This window comes from Pan troglodytes, chromosome 5 (assembly GCF_028858775.2).
Source record: "Pan troglodytes isolate AG18354 chromosome 5, NHGRI_mPanTro3-v2.0_pri, whole genome shotgun sequence".
NCBI classification, from domain to species: Eukaryota; Metazoa; Chordata; class Mammalia; order Primates; family Hominidae; genus Pan; species Pan troglodytes.
This window is the reverse complement of record NC_072403.2, coordinates 86,732,081-86,753,890: the sequence shown is the minus strand read 5'-3', so window position 1 is coordinate 86,753,890 and position 21,810 is coordinate 86,732,081.

Below are 21,810 nucleotides of genomic sequence, written 5' to 3'. Positions count from 1 at the left end.
ACAAGAAAAAACAACCCCATCAAAAAGTGGGTGAAGGATATGAAAAAACAATTTTTAATTTAATTTTATTTCTTGAAACAGGGCCTCTCTCTATTGCTATAGCTGGAGCATAGCAGCATGATCGTAGCTCGCTGCAGCCTCAAATTCCTGGGCTCAAGAGATCCTCACACCTCAGACTCCTGAGTAGCTGGGACTACAGGCATGCATCATCACACCTAGATAATTTATTTATTTATTATTATTTTTGGTAGAGATAGGGTCTTGCTATGTTACCAGGGCTGTTTTGAACTCCTGGATTCCAGCAATCCTCCCAACTAAGGCTCCCAAACTGCTGGGATTACTTTGGGTGTGAGCCACCATGCCAAGCCAATAAATACTTTTTTATATTTCCAAATAATTAGGTAATATTTAAAAATTATTGTCAAACCAGTTAAAAGAATAAAAATAGTTATAAAATTCTTTAAGTAAAAAGCATTTGGCTTTTAAAAAGAGGTATTTGGGCCCTGTGTGGTGGCTCACACCTGTAATGCCAGCACTTTGGGAGGCCAAGGGTGGTGGATCACCTGAGGTCAGGAGTTGGAGACCAGCCTGGCCAACATGGTGAAACCCCATCTCTACTAAAAAACAGAAAAATTAGCTGGGTGTGGTGGTACACACCTATAATCCCAGCTGTTCTAGAAGCTGAGGCAGGAGAATTGCTTGAACCTGGGGGACAGGGGTTGCATTCAGCCAAGAAGGCATCACTGCAATCCAGCCTGGGCAACAGAGCAAGACTCCTTCTCAAAAAAAAAAAAAAAAAAAAAAGAGATGTTTCATCTGATTGTCTACAAAATCCAAACCACCAATATCTTCAACGATCTCCTAATTATTTTCAAAAAAATTATGTTCCTTTTTTTTAATTGGCCCAGTAAGGGATTCTGTCTTACGTGTTCAAAGAGCAGAGGTCTTTCTGGAAGTAGGCTTGGAGTTAACGAGCAGCCTGGCTCATACACCTTTGTGGCAGCCGCTCTATGCCCTCATCATTTCCTTGCATGCCAAGACCCCCGGGAAGTCCCAGGGCAGACAACAAACAGCTCTGGGTGGCCTGGAGCTGGCCAAAGACCTTTGTGTATCCTGTAGGCCTTCTGAGACCAACTCCAGATATATTTTGGCTTTACTATTTTATGAAAATGATATGTTTGTGATAAATATCCAAGAAATATTTCTGTCTATATATATATAGATAGATATTAGATATGATGTATAACAAATAACACATCATATAAAATATATACTTTAAGGAAAACAGAATCACAAGATACATTCCTTTTCAATAAAAAAAATGCTGATTTAAAAAAATTTAACCAAAGAAAGCTAGTAAAGGAATTGCTAAACTTCAAATAATTTTTTCCTTTCAACAAAAGGTAATTAATCCCAGAGGATTCTTCCAAAACTAATTGAAAACATTATGAAAAACTTAAAGGTTGGTGACTATTTTAAAGCTATAAATTTCAGCAAGACAAAATCGGTTGATTACCATCTTGTAAAGATGAGGAAGTACCTCATTTAAGCTTCCTCTGGTTTTCCCTAAGAATCAGAATACACTCTGATTTTGATATATTTTAAATTTTACAATTCTAAGACATGTAGAATTTATAGTCTCTGTGTAGCTACCATTTCTACAATTGTTTTGTACTAACCTAAAATACACCATGAATCCATTTTACTATGGCTTCTCCATTTTAGAGTTCCTCGTTGGATTTATCTTTTGTTTGATTCCCTTTGATTGTCATTTTTATTTATTTGTTTGCTTGCTTGCTTTCATGTTCCAAAGGAGTACTACTCAGGAAAAGTGCTGCTTTTCCTGAGTTCTTGAATGCTCTGAATATTTTTCTGATATCTTCATATTTGAAGAAAACAGTTGCATTTAATGGTTGATTCGCATTTGCTTCCATGACTAATTTATTCAACATTATTAATTGACTTTTTATTATGTGCCAGGGACTGAGGATCCAGGGTAAACAGCATAGACAACACTGTTGCCATTGTAAAATGTACCATCCATTATTGGTAGAAAGACAGATAAATGCATTGGTTTTACATAGTGATATGTGTTGCAAAGAAGAAAAATAGGTTAATGGATAAGTTGGCTGTGAGCCATTTTAAGTGTGAAGGCTAGATAGTGCCTTCTTGGAGATGACTTTTGAGCTGAGTTAGTAATGACTGTAAAAGAAAGCCAGTTAAGTGGAGTTGGTTAAAAAAGCATTCCAAGCGAAAGAAACAGCAGAAAAACAAGTGCACAGGCCTTATAATAGAAAGGAAAAAAAGTTTTTTGAAGATTTGGAGAGGCAGAGATAACATAGTTTTTGCTGAAAAGTAGTAAATGAAAGTGGGAGTGGGTGTTGTATTAGTCTCTTCTCATACTGCCATAAAGATACTACCTGAGACTGGGTAATTCATAAAGAAAACAGGTTTAATTGACTTACAGTTCTGCATGGTTGGTAAGGCCGCAGGAAACTTGCAATCATGTTGTAAGGTGAAGGGGAAGCAAGGCACATATTCACAAGGCAGCAGAAGACAGCAAGAAAGTACAGGTGAAACTGCCACTTTTAAAGCCATCAGATCTCATGCAACCACATCCACTATCATGAGAACAGCATGGAGGAAACCACCCCCATGATCCAATCACCTCTCACAAGGTCTCTCCCTTTACACATGGGGATTACAATTCAAGATGAGATTTGGGTAGGGACACAGCCAAACCATATCATTCTGCCTGACCCCTCCAAAATCTTATGTACTTTTCACATTTCAAAGCCAATCATGCCTTCCCAACAGTCTTCCAAATTCTTAACTCATTCCAGCATTAAGCCAAAAGTACAAGTCCAAAGTCTCATCTGAGACAAGGCAAGTCCTTCTGCCTATGAACCTGTAAAAGCAAAAGCAAGTTAGTCACTTCCAAGATATAATAGGGGTATGGGAATTGGTAAATGTTCTAATTCCAAATGGGAGAAATTGGCCAAAACAAAGGGGCCACAGCCCACATGCAAGTCTGAAATCCAGCTGGGCAGCCATTAAATATTAAAGCTCTGAAATTTCCTTTGACTCCATGTCTCACATCCAGGGCATGCTAATACAAGGAGTAGGCTCCCAAGGCCTTAGGCAGCTCCACCCCTGTGGCTCTGCAGGGTTCAGCCCCCTGGCTGCTTTCACAGGCTGTTGTTGAGTGCCTGCAACTTTTTGAGGTGCATGGTGGAAGATGTTGGTGTATCTATTTTTCTGGGGTCTGGAGGATAGTGGCCCTACTAGGCAGTGCCCCAGTGGCAACTGTGTGGGGGTTCCAACCCCATATTTCCATATTTCCCTTTCACACTGCCCTAACAGAGGTTCTCCATGAGGGCTCTGGCCCTGCACCCTGCAGCAGACTTCTGCCTGGACATCAAGGTATTTTCTTTTCTTTTCTTTTTTTTTGACAGAGTCTTGCTCTGTTGCCCAGGCTGGAATAGGTGGTATGATCTCAGCTCACTGCAACCTCCACCTCCCAGGTTCAAGTGATTCTCCTGCCTCAGCCTTCTGATTAGCTGGGATTATAGGTGCCCACCACCACACCAGACTAATTTTTGTATTTTTACTAGAGATGGGGTTTCTCCATGTTGGCTAGGCTGATCTCAAACTCCTGACCTCAGGTTATCCACCCACCTCGCCCTCCCAAAGTGCTGAGATTGCAGGCGTGAGTCACCACACCCAGCCCATCCAGCTATTTTCATACATCCTCTGAAATCTAGGGGGGAGGTTCCAAAACCTCAATTATTAACTTCTGTGCACCTGCTGACCCAACACCACATGGAAGTCACCAAGGCCTGGGGCTTGCACCCTTTGAAGTAACGGCCTGCAGTACATTGGCCCATTTTAACCATGGCCAGAGCTGGAGTGGCAGGGACACAGGACACCAAGTCCTGAGGCTGCACAGAGCAGCTGGGCCCTGGACCTGACTCACAAAATTATTTTTCCCTTCTCAGCCTCTAGGCCTGTGATGGGAGAGGCTGCTGTGAAGGTCTCTGACATGCCCTGGAAACCCCATGATCTTGGCTATTAACATTCAGCTCCTTGTTACTTATGCAAATTTCTGCAGCAGGCTTGAATTCTTCCCCAGAAAATGGGTTTTTCTTTTCTACCACATGGTCAGGCTGCAAGTTTTCCAAACCTTTATGCTCTGTTTCCCTTTTATACATACATTCCAATTTCAAGCCATCTATTTGTGAACAAATATAACTGAATGCTTTCAGAATAAGCCAGGTCACATCTTGAATGTTTTTCTGCTTAGAAATTTCTTCTGCCAGATACCCTAAATCATCTCTCTCAAGTTGAAAGTTCCACAAATCTCTGGGGCAGGGGCAAAATGCCACCAGTCTCTTTGCTAAAGCATAGCATGAGTAACCTTTGCTCCAGTTCCCAACAAGTTCCTCATCTCCATCTGAGACCACCTAAGCCTAGACTTTATCATCCATATCACTATTATCATTTTGGTCAAAACCATTCAACAAGTCCCTTGGAAGTTTCAGACTTTTGCACATCTTCTTGTCTTTTTCTGAGCCCTCCACAGTGTTCCAACCTCTGCCTGCTACCTAGTTCCAAAGTCACTTCCACATTTTCAGTTTATAGCAGTTCCCCACTCCCTACCAATTCTCTGTGTTAGTCCATTGTCATACTGCTATAAATATACTACCTGAGACTGGGTAATTTCTACATAGAAGAGGTTTAATTGACTCATAGTTTGGCATGGCTGGGGAGGCCTCAGGAAACTTACAATCATGGTTTAAGGTGAGGGGGAAGCAAGGCGTGTCTTATATGGCAGCAGGAGACAGGGAGAGAGTTAGGAAGTGCCACACTTTTTTTTTTTTTTTTTTTGAGATGGAGTCTCGCTGTCGCCCAGGCTGGAGTGCAGTGGCACGATCTCGGCTCACTGCAAGCTCTGCCTCCCGGGTTCACACCATTCTCCTGCCTCAGCCTCCCAAGTAGCTGGGACTACAGGCAGCTGGCACCACGCCCAGCTGATTTTTTGTATTTTTTAGTAGAGACGGGGTTTCACCGTGTTAGCCAGGATGGTCTCGATCTCCTGACCTTGTGATTCGCCCGCCTCGGCCTCCAAAAGTGCTGGGATTACAGGCGTGAGCCACCACGCCCGGCCTGGAAGTGCCACACTTTTAAAACCATCAGATTTTGTGAGAACTCACTATCATGAAAACAGCATGGAGGAAGCCTCTTCCATGATCTAATTACCTCCCAGCAGGTCTCTCCATCAACACATGGGGATTACAGTTTGCGATAAGATTTGGGTTGGGACACAGAGACAAATGATACCAGGACTGTAGACCATGTAAGGCCTGATAGGCCATTGGAAGAGATTTGGGATTTTTGTAATTGCAACGGGAATTCCACCTGCTACTCTAGGCACTGTCCTTTTTGCCCCCAATTTCTCATCTGATATTATTTTATCTGTCCCTTTCAGACTTCTGTCATCACCACTCTAAGACCTCATTGACAAGAGTAGAAATAGCAATAAGTTTGCCTCATTAGGAGACATTTCTCTGCTCTTAACTTTCCTGATCTTTTAGTAGCATTTTATCAGCTGACCACTTCCTCTTTTTTCCATTGGCATGTATGACACAACCTTTTATGGTTTTCTCCCACCTGAGACGACTTCTCAGTCTCTTTCTTTTATGTATCTACTCCATATTTCTGAATAATTGTATACAGTCCTATGACTATGGTATCATCTGTGTAGCAGCATCTGCCAAATATCATTGTCCTAGTCCTTCCCAGAACTCCAGTTTGATATATGAACTGCCACTTGACCTTTTCACTTAGATCTTTAATATACATCTGAAAAATAACATGGCTAAAATCAAACTCGTCTTTGGCCATCTTAAACTAGTGCTCTGACAGACTACACCATCTCAGTCACTGGCTCCCCTTTCCACTCAACTGCTCAGCATTATTCTTGATTATTCTCCTTTGATTTTACCCTAATATAATTAATTCATTAGCAAGTACTGTCACTTTATGTCTAAAATACCCCTTTGGTCAGAACAATTTGCTCCATCTCTAAGATAAGCAGCCTCATCCTAGCTGCCATTATTGCTTTCTTACGCAAATTCAATAAGATTCTAGACAATCTGATTGGTTCTAATCTTACCCCTACAAATTCACTGTTTTCCAAATAACCAAAGTGATTTTCTTAGAATGTGAATTAGGACATGTCACTCCACTACTTAAGTTTTTCTAGTGCCTTCACATCACACTTATAAAAAATGTTTCTAAAATGCTTATCTTAGATTCCAATTGCTACCTGCCCTTTTTATGCTTACCTTGGCTCACTCTCCTCATTTAATAATTTGTAGGTTAAGTGGAAGTCTTCAAAATTGTCAAATATATTGAGTTCATTTCCTCACACTTTTCCAAAATTTTAGTCAATATGTGTTAGAAATCCATCAAAGGGTTAGTTTCCACCACAACTATTTATTTTGAAAAAGTGAAAAATCAGGACAATGAACACCCTTATGTCCTTAATTGCACCAATTATTAACATGCCACATTTACACATGCTGTCTTTCTTATATCCCTTAACACTTCAACATATATATATATATATATATGTTGGCATATATATATATATATATATATGTTGGCATATATATATATGTAGGCATATATATATATGGCATATATATATGTAGGCATATATATGGCATATATATGTATATATAGAGGCATTCTCCAATCACAATATTATTATCCTATACAAAAATTAAAAGTAATTCAATATTATCTACTATCCAGTCCATATTCAAATTTCTCCAGTTGTCTAAAAAATGTCCTTTAAAGCTCTCTCAACTAGGATAAAAATAAAATTGTTTAAGTATTTTAAACAAATATATATATTAAAAAGAACTTTAACAGGAAAACGATCTTATACCCAGATATTAGCCATTTCTGATTTTCTTTTATTTGTGAAGAGCTTGGTTTCCCTCTGGTATTACTTGTCTTCATCCTGAAGATGTCCTTTGGTTTTTCTTATAGAGTAGATCTGTTGGTGATTAATTCTCTTAATTTTTCTTTATCTTAACTATCTTTATTTTGCCTTTATTCATAAAGGATATTGTCACTGGAAATGAAATTTTATTTTCCTTCAGCAACTTATTGAGATGTTGTTCTATTGTTTTATAGCCTCTGTGGTTTCTGATGAGAGATCTGAGAAATACAAATTGTTGTTCCCTTGTGTGTTACGTGTTGCTTTTCTGTAGCTACTTTCAGGACTTTTTCTTCAGCTTTGAATTTCAGTAGTTTGATTATGGTGTTTCTAGACAATAAAAATAATTAATTTTATTTAAAGTTTGCTAATCTTCTTAGTCTGTAAATGTCTTTCATAGGATTTGGGAATTTGTTGCCTATTTAAAATATTTGTCTTCTTCAATCTCTTCTTGACTTCTGGCTTTCTAACTACATGCATGTTAGATTTTTTAATATTGTCCTACAGGTCTCTTAGGCTCTATTCATTTAAAAACTTTTCTTCTGTCTGTTCTTCTGGGTAATTCCTATTTAATCTGCAAGTTCATGAGTTTATTGCTACCTTATCTGCACTCTGTTATTCAGGTTATCTAATTCATTTCATTCATTCAGATATTAATCTTTTAGCTCTAAAATTTCCTTTTGTTGTTTTACATAATTTTTATTTCTCCACTAAGATTTCCTGTTTTCCTTTGTTTCTAGTGTGTTTTTTTCTTTTTTTAATTTCATGGAGCATAGTTCCCATAATACCATTTATAAAAAAATTTTAATTTCCATAGGTTTTTGGAAAACAGGTGGTATTTGGTTACATGAGTAAGTTCTTTAGTGGTGATTTGTGAGATTTTGGTGCACCCATCTCCCAAGCAGTATACACTGAACCCAATTTGTAGTCTTTTATCCCTTACCCCCTTCTCACCCTTTCCCCCTGAGTCCCCAACATCCATTGTATCATTTTTATGCCTGTGTTTCCTCATAGCTTAGCTCCCACTTATGAGTGAGAACATACAATGTTTGGTTTTCCATTCCTGAGTTACTTCACTTAGAATAATTGTCTCCAATTCCATCCAGGTTGCTGTGAATGCCATTAATTCATTCCTTTTTATGGCTGAGTAGTATTCCATCATATACATATATATATATATATATATATATATATACCACAGTTTATCCACTTGATTGATGGGCATTTGGGTTGGTTCCATATTTTTGCAATTGCAAATTGTGCTGCTATAAACATGTGTGAACAAGTATCTCCTTTGTATAATGACTTATTTTCCTCTGGTTAGATACCCAGTAGTGGAATTGCTGGATCAAATGGTAGTTCTACTTTTAGTTCTTTAAGGAACTTCTACACTGTTTTCCATAGTGGTTTTACTGGTTTACATTCCCACCAGCCACGTAGAAGTGTTCCCTTTTCTCTGCGTCCCCGCCAACATCTATTATTTTCCAATTTTTTGATGATGGCCATTCTTGGAGGAGTAAGGTGGTATCGCATTGTGGTTTTGCTTTGCATGTCCCTGATCCTTAGTGATGTTAAGCATTTTTTCATATGTTTGTTTGCCATTTGTATACTGCTTTTGAAAATGTCTATTCCTATCCTTAGTCCACTTTTTGATGGGATTGTTTGTTTTTTTCTTGCTAAATTTTTTGTGTTTGTTGTAGACTCTGGATATTAGTCCTTTGTCAGATAAATAAATTGTGAAGATTTTCTCCCACTCTGTGGGTTGTCTGTTTACTCTGTGGACTGTTCCTTTTGCCGTGCAAAAGCTCTTTAGTTTTATTAAGTCCTAGCTATTTATCTTTGTTTTTCTTGCATTTGCTTTTGGGTTCTTGGTCAGGAAATCCTTGCTTAAGCCAATGTCTTGAAGGGTTTTTTTTTTTCAATGTTATCTTCTATAATTTTTATAGTTTTAGGTCTCAGGTCTCATATTGAAGTCCTTGAGTTGATTTTTGTATAAGGTGAGAGATGAAGATCCAGTTTCATTCTCCTACATGTGCCTTGCCAATTATCCCAGAACCATTTGTTGAATAGGGTGTCCTTTCCCCACTTTAGGTTTTTGTTTGCTTTTTCAATGATCAGTTGGCTGTAAGTATGTGGGTTTATTTCTGGGTTCTCTCTTGTGTTCCATTGGTCTATGTGCCTATTTTTATACCAGCTGGAGTTTTTCTTCTTCCTGCCATCTTTTCCCAGTACTTCTTATAGCCCTCCCCAAGGGCTACCAGACCTTGGTAGGACCCCAAGGACCCCTATGAGACAAGGCAGAAATGGCTTCCCAGGGAACCCAGAGAGTCCACGGGGCTTTTCCCACTGTTTCCTCTGCACCTGTATTTCTCTTGGCTCTCTAAATTGACTCAGGTCCAGGTAAGCTCAGAATCTTCTCCCATGATCTACTCCTTCATGTTCCTCATTGGGGATGTGTGTTTAGGGACGGACGATCCCCCTTTCCCACTTCCACAGCTTGGGCGCTCGCAGTATTTAGAGTTTCTCCTGGATCCTGCAGGGGCAATCTGCTTCTTTCAGAGGGTCTGTGGGTTCTCTCATCTTTCCTGCTTTATTCCTGAAGTAGTTCTGGGGCACAAGTTTATGATGTGAGTGAGTCTCCACACACTGTTGTGTCCATCCACATGGGAGCTGCAATCTAGTCCTGCCTGCCATTCAGCATGATCCCTCGGTCTTCAGTTATCATAACACCTTTAAAGACTTTGTCTAATAACCCCAATAAATGTGTTACCCTGATGTCCTTCCCTTGAGAGTGTGTCACATTTTCCTGATTCCTTGTATGTCAAGTAACTTGGACTATATCTGGCCAATATGACAGTGAATGTCATATTGTAGATTATGGGCTTTGCTACAATATTTTAGAGTATATCAGTGTTCTTGTTTTAACAAATAATCAACACAGTTAGGATCCAGTTGCAATTGCTATTTCACCTTCTATATGTGGTGATTCAAATTCTAATTCCCTGTGTTTTGCTTTGCATTTAAAGTGGTCAGTCTTAAGCATGCATACTTCAGGGGTAGGACTGAGACTTGTAAGTGTTTATATTCAAAATTAAAGAAAATTCAGGGAAAGAGCTCTTCCTCTGACAAGATTTTTCCCTCATATTTGTCCCTTTCTAATAATTACTCTGGCCATTAATATGGCAGGGGGTTTCCACTGGAGTTTTAGGCTCCTATCTGCACTGTTCCACCACACACACACAAAAAATAAAGGCAGGAAACTCACCCCGTGCTGGTTACTTCACACTGAGTCCCCTTCATAATCTACCTACTTTTGTTTACCTTTCACATTTATCTAGTAGTTTTTTTTCTTCTTTTTTTTTTTTGTCCAGAGTTTATAGTTGTAATCAGTGGGAGACATGGGCTGCCATAAGAGGACCAAATCTTCTAATCCAGCTACATTTCCATCAAAGCTCAGAATTTTCTATCAAAATTTTCTGAATTTTAGAGTTCATGCAGAGACATCAGGTGCTTCACTCTTATCCATCTTCTTCTATGTATAGATTTTTATTCAATGTGTTATAATTAATAGCAATTATTATTATTTTTGATGCTCAAATTTCCCCAAATTTGGCTAGTAAGAGCCTATTCAGATGTTCCGGTCTCACTTTATACTTTTTTAGTGCCAAGACTTCAATTAGCCAGCTTTTTTTGTTTGTTTGTTTTCATTTTTTCAAAGGAGTCTTGATCCCTTTTGGTGGAAAATGCTTTCTGGTTTTATGCTTGCATTTCCCAGTCAAAATGCAATTCCTGATCAAGCCTAGCTAATGAATTTCTTTAAAATTTTGATAATTAAATAATTCAATGAATAAAAAATCAGATAAATCTAGAAGATTAAGCATTATGCAAAGTAACTGGGCTATATTCATTTAAAAAATGTAATATCTTCAGGAAAAGAGGGAGAGAAGGATAGTTTATTTTCCACAGATTGAAAGGGGTTAAGAAATATAACTACCAAATGTAATCTGTGGATCTCAGTTGAATCCTGAAATAAAAATTTGAATAGCAATGGCAGAAGAGTATTTAACACTATTCCCAAAATTGATAGACATTTGTTCTCATCATTAAACATAATTCATAAAATTCATTCTTCATGACATATACTTCAAGGATATGATCATTCTTAAAATTTAATAGGATTTGTTTTTCTCTCATTATCAAAGGTATTGCTAAATTTTCTGGAGCTAATACTAATTAAAATAAAAATTTCATGCTGAATTTCAAAATAGATTTTCCTCAGACATAATTCTATGCTGTCCTAACAGTCTTAATCTTTTTTTTAGAATTTAAATTATGAAGTGTAATAAAAAAAATACCACCAGTGAACTGCTTATAACCTTGCTTTTTCAAAGTTAATTTTTTCCTTTGAATTTATGAACTTTGACAGAGTTTATTGCTGTAATTCATGACATCCTTGCAATTTTAGTTTTTTCCCAGGTACTCAAAACTGACTGTAATTAAACTTCTTTTTTTCCCCTTTATTTGAGGTAACCATCTTTAAGCAAATATATACAGATAATAATAATGTTTTATAAGTAATGAAAATGGACATTTTCTAATTTGTACAAAGTTAAAGTTTTTAACATGAGGGGATGTACAATTTACAATGTTATTGAAAGACTTTTCTCTATCAAAATAATCATGTGATTTCTGTCTTTAGTTCTGTTTATATGATGAGTCACATTTTTTTGGTTTGCATTTGTTGAACCAACCATGCATCCCAGGTGTAAAGCCTACTTGATTGTTGTGGATTAGCTTTTTGATGTGCTGCTGAATTTTGTTTTCTAGTATTTTGTTGAGGATTTTTGCATCCATGTTCATCAAGGATATTGGCCTGAAGTCTTAGTTTTTTTTGTTGTGTCTCTGCCAGGTTTTTTGTATCAGGATGATGCTGGCCTCATAGAATGAATTGGAGAGACTTCCCTCCTCAATCATGGGGAATAGTTTCAGTAGAAATTGTACCAGTTCTTCTTTGTACATCTGGCAGAATTTGGCTGTGAATCTGTCTGGTCCTGGGCTTTTATTGGTTGGTAGGTGATTTATTACTGATTCAATATTGGAGATTGTTATTGGTGTATTCAGGAATTCAGTTTCTTCCTGGTTATTTGTATTTCTGTGGGGTTGGTGGTAACATCCCCCTTTTCATTTCTAATTGTGTGTTTTTTTTTTTTTTGGATCTTCTCCCTTTTCTTCTTTGTCTAGATAATAGTTTATCTTATTAATTAAAAAAAGTCCTACATATCCTTGTTAACCTTGTGTCTCGTTGATCTGTCTAATATTGACAGTGGGGTGTTAAAGTCTCCCATTATTATTGTGTGTGAGTCTAAGTCTCTTTGTAGGTCTCTAAGGACTTGCTTTATGAATCTGGGTGCTCCTGTATTGGATTGGATGCATATGTATTTAGGATAGTTAGCTCTTCTTGTTGAATTGATCCCTTTACCATTATGTAGTGGCCTTCTTTGTCTCTTTTGATCTTTGTTGGTTTAAAGTCTATTTTATCAGAAACTAGGATTACAACCCCTGCTGTTTTTATTTTTGCTTTCCATTTGCTTGGTAGATCTTTCTCCATCCCTTTATTTTGAGCCTATGTACGTCTTTGCACATGGAATGGGTCTCCTGAATAAAGCACACTGATGGATCTTGACTCTTTATCCAATATGCCAGTCTGTGTCTTTTAATTGGGGTATTTAGCCCATTTACACTTAAGGTTAATACTGTTATGTTTGAATTTGATCCTGTCATTATGATGTTAGCTGGTTATTTTGACCATTAATTGACGCAGTTTCTTCATAGCGTCGATGGTCTTTACAATTTGGCATGTATTTGCAGTGGTTGGTACTGGTTGTTCTTTCCATGTTTAGTGCTTTCTTCAGGAGCTCTTGTAAGGCAGGCCTGGCAGAGACAAAATCTCTCATCATTTGCTTGTTTGTAAAGGATTTTATTTCTCCTTCACTTATGAAGCTTAGTTTGGCTGGATATGAGATTCTGGGTTGAAAATTCTTTTCTTTTATATATATATATATATATTTATTATACTTTAATTTCTAGGGTACATGTGCACAATGTGCAGGTTTGTTACATATGTATACATGTGCCGTGTTGGTGCGCTGCATCCATTAACTCATCATTTACATTAGGTATATCTCCTAATGCCATCCTTCCCCCCTCCCCTGACCCCACAACAGGCCCTGGTGTGTGATGTTCCTCTCCCTGTGTCCAAGTGTTCTCATTGCTCAATTCCCACCTATGAGTGAGAACATGCAGTGTTTGGTTTTTTGTCCTTGCGATGGTTTGCTGAGAATGATGGTTTCTAGCTTCATCCATGTCTTTTCTTTAAGAATATTGAATATTGGACCCCACTGTCTTCTGGCTTATAGGGTTTCTGCTGAGAGATCTGCTGTTAGTCTGATGGGCATGGGCTTCCCTTTGTGGGTAAACTGACCTTTCTCTCTGGCTGCCCTTAACATTTTTTCCTTCATTTCAACCTTGGTGAATCTGACAATGATGTGTCTTGGGGTTGCTCTTCTCGAGGAGTATCTTTGTGGTGTTCTCTGTATTTCCTGAATTTGAATGTTGGTCTGCCTTGCTAGGTTAGGGAAGTTCTCCTGGATAATATCCTGAAGAGTGTTTTCTAACTTGCTTCTATTCTCCCCATCACTTTCTAGTACACCAATCAAATATATATTTGGTCTTTTCACATAGTCCCATATTTCTTGGAGGCTTTGTTTGTTTCTTTTTACTCTTTTTTCTCTAATCTTGTCTTCTTGCTGAATTTCATTAATTTGATCTTCAATCACTGATATCCTTTGTTCCACTTGATCAAATCAGCTATTGAAGCTTGTGCATGTGTCACAAAGTTCTCATGCTGTGGTTTTCAGCTCCATCAGGTCATTTAAGGTATTTTCTACACTGTTTATTCTGGTTAGCCATTCCTCTAACCTTTTTTTTCAAGGTTTTTAGCTTCCTTGCCATGGGTTAGAACATGCTCCTTTAGCTTGGAGAAGTTTGTTATTACCGACATTCTGAAGCCTACTTCTGTCAACTCGTCAGACTCATTCTCCATCCTGTTTTGTTCCCCTGCTGGCTGGGAGCTGCGGTCCTTTGGAGGAGAAGAGGTACTCTGGTTTTTGGAATTTTCAGCTTTTCTGCTCTGGTTTCTCCCCATCTTTGTGGTTTTATCTACCTTTAGTCTTAGACGTTGGTGACCTACAAATGGGGTTTTGGTGCGGATGTCCTTTTTGTTGATGTTTATGCTATTCGTTTCTGTTTGTTAGTTTTCCTTCTAACAGTCAGGACCCTGAGCTGCAGGTCTATTGGAGTTTGCTGGAGGTCCACTCCAGACCCTGTTTGCCTGGGTATCACCAGCAGAGGCTTCAGAACAGCAGATATTGCTGCCTGATCCTTCCTCTGGAAGCTTCATCCCAGAGGCACACCCGCCTGTTTGAGGTGTCTGTCCACCCCTACTGGGAGGCATCTCCCAGTCAGGCTGCAAAGGGGTCAGGGGCCCGCTTGAGGAGGCAGTCAGTACGTTCTCAGAACTTGAATGCTGTGCTGAGAGAACCACTGCTCTCTTCAGAGCTGTTAGACAAGGACGTTTAAGTCTACAGAAGCTGTTGCCTAATGTTCTGCTATGTCCTGCCCCCAGAAGTGGAATCTAGAGAGGCAGTAGGCCCTGCTGAGCTGTGGTGGAACTCAGCTCTGGACCAAGCAGACCTAATACATATCTATAGAACTCTATACCCTGAATCAATAAAATATACACTCTTCTCAGAACCACATTGCACTTATTCTAAAATTGACTACATAATTGGAAGTAAAACACTCCTCTGTAAAAGAACAGAAATCATAACAAACTATCTCTCGGGCCACAGTGCAATCAAATTAGAACTCAGGTTTAATAAACTCACTAAAAACTGCACAACTACATGGAAACTGAACAACCTCCTCCTGAATGACTATTGGGTAAATAACAAAATGAAGGCAGAAATAAAGATGTTCTTTAAAACCATTGAGAACAAAGATACAAACGTACCAGAATCTCTGGGACACATTTAAAGCAGTGTGTAGAGGGAAATTTATAGCACTAAATGCCGACAAGAGAAAGCAGGAAAGATCTAAAATCGACGCTCTAACATCACAATGAAAAGAACTAGAGATGCAAGAGCAAATGAATTCAAAAGCTAGCAGAAGGTGAAAAATAACAGATCGGAGCAGAATTGAAGGAGATAGAGACACAAAAAACCCTTCAAAAAATCAATGAATCTAGGAGCTAGTTTTTTGAAAAGATCAACAAAATTGATAGACCACTAGCAAGATTAATAAAGAAGAAAAAAGAGAAGAATCAAATAGACAATAAAAAATGATAAAGGGGATATCACCACTGATCCCACAGAAATACAAACCATCAGATAATACTATAAGCACCTCTATGCAAATAAACTAAAAAATTTAGAAGAAATGGATAAATTCCTGGACACATACACCCTCCCAAGACTAAACCAGGAAGAAGTTGAATCTCTGAATAGACCAATAACAGGTTCTAAAATTGAGGCAATAATTAATAGTCTACCAACCAAAAAAAGTCCAGGACCAGATGGATTCATAGCTGAATTCTACCAGAGGTACAAAGAGGAGCTGGTACCATTCCTTCTGAAACTATTCCAATCAATAGAAAAAGAGGGAATCCTCCCTAACTCATTTTATGAGACCAGCATCATCCTGATACCAAAGGCTGGCAGAGATACAAAAAAAAAAAAAAAAAAAAAAAAAGAGAATTATAGGCCAATATCCCTGATGAACATCGGTGTAAAAATCCTCAATAAAATACTGGCAAACCTAATCCAGTAGCACATCAAAAAGCTTATCCACTACGATCAAGTCAGCTTCATCCTGGGATGCAAGGCTGGTTCAACGTAAACAAATCAATAAAGGTAATCCATCACTTAAACAGAACCAACGACAAAAACCACATTGTTATCTCAATAGATAAAGAAAAAGCCTGTGACAAAATTCAACAGCGCTTCATGTTAAAACTCTCAACAAACTAGGTATTGATGGAACATATCTCAAAATAATAAGAGCTAGGAACATATCTCAAAATAATAAGAGCTATTTATGACAAACCCACAGCCAATAACATACTGAATGGGCAAGAACTGGAAGCATTCCCTTTGAAAACCGGCACAAGACAAGGATGCCCTCTCTCACCACTCCTATTCAACACAGTATTGGAAGTTCTGGCTAGGGCAATCAGGCAAGAGAAAGAAATAAAGGGTATTCAGTTAGGAAAAGAGGAAGAAGAGGAAGTCAAATGGTCTCTGTTTGCAGATGACATGATTGTATATTTAGAAAATCCCATCATCTCAGCCCAAAATCTCCTTAAGCTGATAAGCAACTTCAGCAAAGTCTCAGGATACAAAATCAATGTGCAAAAATCACAAGCATTCCTATGCACCAATAATAGTCAAACAGAGTCAAATCATGAGTGAACTCCCATTCACAATTATTACAAAGAGAATAAAATACCTAGGAATGCAACTTACAAGGGATGTGAAGGACCTCTTCAAGCAGAACTACAAACCACTGCTCAACAAAATAAAAGAGGTCACAAACAAATAGAAGAACATTCCATGCTCATGGATAGGAAGAATCAATATCATGAAAATGGTCATACTGCCCAAGGTAATTTATAGATTCAATGCTATTCCCATCAAGCTACCACTGACTTTCTTCACAGAATTGGAAAAAGCTACTTTAAAGTTCATATGGAACCAAAAAAGAGCCAACATAGCCAAGACAATCCTAAACCAAAAGAACAAAGCTGGAGGCATCATGCTACCTGACTTCAAACTGTACTACAAGGCTACAGTAACCAAAACAGTACTGGTACCAAAACAGAGATATAGACCAATGGAACAGAACAGAGGCCTCAGAAATAACACCACACATCTACAACCATCTGATCTTTGAGAAACCTGACAAAAACAAGAAATGGGGAAAGGATTCTCTATTTAATAAATGGTGCTGGGAAAACTGGCTAGCCGTATGCAGAAAGCTGAAAGTGGATCCCTTCTTTACACCATAAACAAAAATTAAATCAAGATGGATTAAAGATTTAAATGTAAGACCTAACACCATAAAAACCCTAGAAGAAAACCTAGTCAATACCATTCAGGACATAGGCATGGGCGAAGACTTCATGACTAAAACACCAAAAGCAATGGCAACAAAAGCCAAAATAGACAATGGGAACTAATTAAAGAGATTCTGCGCAGCAAAAGAAACTGCCAGCAGAGTGAACAGGCAACCTACAGAATGGGAGAAAATTTTTGCAATCTACCCATCTGACAAAGGGCTAATATCCAGAATCTACAAAGAACTTAAACAAATTTACAAGAAAAAAACAAACAACCCCATCAAAAAGTGGGCAAAAGATATGAACAGACACGTCTGAAAAGATGACATTGATGCCACCAAAAGATGTATTTAAAAATGCTCATCATCACTGGCCATCAGAGAAATGCAAATCAAAACTGCAATGCGATACAATCTCAGGCCAGTTAGAATGGTGATCATTAAAAAGTCAGGAAACAACTGGTGCTGGAGAGGATGTGGAGAAGTAGGAACAGTTTTACACTGTGGGTAGAAGTGTAAATTAGTTCAAGCATTCTGGAAGACAGTGTGGTGATTCCTCAAGGATCTAGAAGTAGAAATACCATTTGACCCAGTGATCCCATTACTGGGTATATACCCAAAGGATGATAAATCATTCTACTATAAAGACACATGCACACATTTGTTTATTGAGGCACTATTCACAATAGCAAAGACTTGGAACCAACCCAAATGTCCATCATTGATAGACTGGATAAAGAAAATGTTGCACCTATACACCATGGAATACCATGCAGCTATAAAAAAGGATGAATTCATCTCCTTTGCAGGGACATGGATGAAGCTGGAAACCATCATTCTAAGCAAACTATCACCAGAACAGAAAACCAAACACTGCATGTTCTCACTCATAGGTGGGAATTGAACAACGAGAACACATGGACACAGGGTGGGGAACATCACACACCGGGACCTGTTGGGGAGTGGGGGTCTGGGGGAGGGATAGCATTAGGAGAAGTACCTAATGTAAATGACAAGTTGATGGGTGCAGCAAACCAACATGGGACATGTATACTTGTGTAACAAACCTGCATGTTGTGTACATGTATGCTAAAACTTAAAGCATAACCAAAAACAAAAACAAAAAAACTCCTCCTGGATTGGTTGGTCTTTTGAATTTTTTTGATGTCTCAATCTTCTTCAGTTAAGTTCTGATTTTGGTTATTTTTTGTCTTCGGCTAGCTTTGGGGTTGATTTTCTCCTGCTTATCTAGTTCCGTTTGTTGTGCTGTTAGGTTGCTAATTTGAGATCTTTATAACCTTTTGATGTGGGTGTTTAGTGTTATAAATTTTGCTCTTAACACAGCCTTAGCCATGTCCCAGGGATTCTGGTATGTTGTGTTTTTGTTCTCTTTACTTTCAAAGAATTTCTTGATTTCTTTCTCCATTACATTATTTACCCAAAAGTCATTGAGGAAGAGCTTTGTAAATTTCTATGTAATTGTATGTTTTTGAGTGAGTTTCTTAGTCTTGATTTCTATTTTTACTGCACTGTGATTTGAGAATCTCTCTTTTTTTCTTAGTTAGTCTGGCTAAAGTTTTGTCAATTTTGTTGAGCTTTTCAAAAAAAGCTTCTGGCTGGGCATGGTGACTCATGCCTGTAATTCCAACATTTCAGAGGCCAAGTTGGGTGGATCACTTGAGGCCAGGAGCTCGAGACCAGCCTGGCCAACATGACGAAATCCTGTCTCTACTAAAAATACAAAAATTTACTGGCATGGTGGTGGGCACCTTAATCCCAGCTACTCAGGAGGCTGAGGCAGGAGAATCGCTTGGACCCAGGAGGCTGAGGCTGCCATGAAGCAAGATTGCATCACTGAACTCCAGCCTGGGAGACAGAGTGAGACCCAGTCTCAAAAAAGAAAAAACAACAAAAAACAAAAAACTAACTTCTGTTTTATTGATCTTTTGTATTGTTTTCTTCATTTCAAATTCATTTATTGCTGCTCTGTTTTTTATTATTTCTTTATTCTACTAATTTGGGGTTTGGTTATTCTTATAGTTCTTTAAGATTCATCATTAAGTTGTTAATTTGAAGTTTTTCTTTCTTTGATGAACTCATTTCTAGCTATAAACTTACCTCTTAATGCTCCTTTCTCTGTATCCCATAGGTTTTGGTATGTTGTGTTTCCATTATCGTATGTTTCAATACATTTTTTAACTTTTTTCCTCAATTTCTTAATTGAACCACTGGTCGTTCAGGAGGATATTGTTTAATTTCCATGTGTTGGAATGTATAGTGTCCAAACTTCCTTTTGCTTTTGATTTCTAGTTTCAGTCCATTGTGGTCATAGGTGCTTGATAATATTTCAGTTTTTTTTAATGTTTTAAGACTTGTTTTGTGACCTAATACATGGTCTGTCCTCGAGGATGATCCATGTGCTGATGATAAGAATGTGTATTCTGCAGCCATTCAATGAAATGTTCTATAAATATCTATCAGGTTCTATAGTGCAGATTAAGGCTCTTGTTTCTTTGTTGTGTTTCTGTCTAGAAGATCCCACAAATGCTGAAAGTGAGGTGTTCAAGTCTCCAGCTGTTATTGTATATGGGACCATCTCTCTTTTTAGCCATAATAATATTAGCTTCCTATACTTGGATATTAATATTTTTCTCTAGGTTTGAGAAGTTCTGTGTTATAAGCATGGGTCCTCCAGTGTTGGGTACATATATATTTAAAATTGTGATATCCTCTTGCTGAAATGACACCTTTATCATTATATAATGACCTTCTTTGTCTCTTCAAATAATTTTTGTGTTGAAGTCTATCTTGTTTGATATAAGTGCGGCTACTCCTGCTCTTTTTTTGGTTTCCATTGACATGGAATATCTTTTTCAGTTTATCTGTGTTTTTCTAGGTGAAGTGTGTTTCTTATAGGAAACAGATCACTGGGTCTTTTTTTAAATTCATTAAGCCATTTTTGGTGTCTTTTTTTGGGAGAATTTAGTCCATTTACATTCAAAGTTATTATTAATAATTAAGGAGTTACTCCTGTTATTTTGTTATTTGTTTTCTGGTTATTTTGCGGTCCTCTCTTCTTTTCTTCCTTCCTGTCTTTCTTTCAGTGAAGGTAATTTTTCTGATGGTAAGATTTAATCTCTCCTTTTTATTTTTTTGTGCACCAGTTACATGTTTTTTAATTTGAAGTCACTACAAGGCTTGCAGATCCTATCTTTTAGCCCTTTATTTAAGCTCATAACAACTTAACAGTGTTTGCACAAACAAACAAAAAGAAAACTAATAAAAACTCTATACCTTAAATTTGCCCCTTACTTTTTAACTTTTGTTGTTTTTATTTTTATCTTACCCTAATGTTTATGTATTGAAAAGTTATTTTTTTATTGGTTTATCATTTAGTCTTTCTACTTAAGAGTAGTTTACACACAACAGTCACAGTGTTATAATATTCTGTGTTTTCCTGTGAACTTACTATTACCAGTGAGTTTTGTACCTTAAAATGATTTCTCTTTGCTTGTTAACATATTTTTCTTTGTGATAGAAGTACTCCCTTCACCATTTATTGTAGGAGAGATCTGCTGTTGATAAAATCCCTCAGCTTTTATTTGCTTGGGAAACATCTTCATATGTTTCTACTTCATATTTGAAGGATATTTTTTTCAGATTTACTATTCTAGGGTGTACATGTTTTTTCTTTCAGCACTTTAAATATGTCATGCCACTTTCTCCTGGTCTGTAAGGTCTCCACTGAAAAGGCTGCTGCCAGGCATATTACAGCTCCATTGTATGTTATTGTTTTCTTTTTCTCTTGCTGTTTTTAGGATCCTTTGTTTATCCTTGACCTTTGGAGTTTGATTATTAAATGCCTTGAAGTAGCTCTCTTTGGATTTAATCTGCTTGGTGTTCTATAATCTTCATATACTTGGATATTAATATTTTTCTCTAGGTTTGAGAAGTTCTATGTTATAACCATGGTATACTTGGATGTTGATTTTTTTCTCTAGGTTTTGGAAGTTCTCTGTTATTATCCCTTTGAATAATATTTCTACCTCTGTCTCTTTCTCTAACTCCTGTTTAAGGCCAATAACTTCTAGATTTGCCATTTTGAGGCTACTTTCTAGTTCCTGTAGGCATGTTTCATTGTTTTTTATTCTTTTTTGTTTTGTCTCCTGTGACTGTATTTTCAAATAGCTTGTCTTCGAGCTCACTAGATCTTTTGTCTACTTAATCAATTGTGGTATTAAAATGCTCTGGTGCATTTTTCAGTATGCCAATTGCGTTTTTCAACTCTATAGTCTCAGCTTGATTAATTTTAATTATTTCAGTCTCTTTGTTAAATTAATCTGATAGAATTCTGAATTCCTTCTCTGCATTATCTTAAATTTCTTTGAATTCCCTCAAAACAGCTATTTTGAATTCTCTGTCTGAAAGGTCACATATCTGTGTTTCTCCAGGATTAGTCCCTGTTGCCTTATTTAGTTTGTTTGGTGAGGTCATATTTTCCTGGATCGTCTTAATGCTTTTGGATGTTTGTCTGTGTCTGGGCATCAAAAAATTAAGTATTTACTGTAGTCTTTGCAGTGTAGATTTGTTAGTGCTTGTCCTTCTTGGGAAGGCTTTCTAGGTGTTTG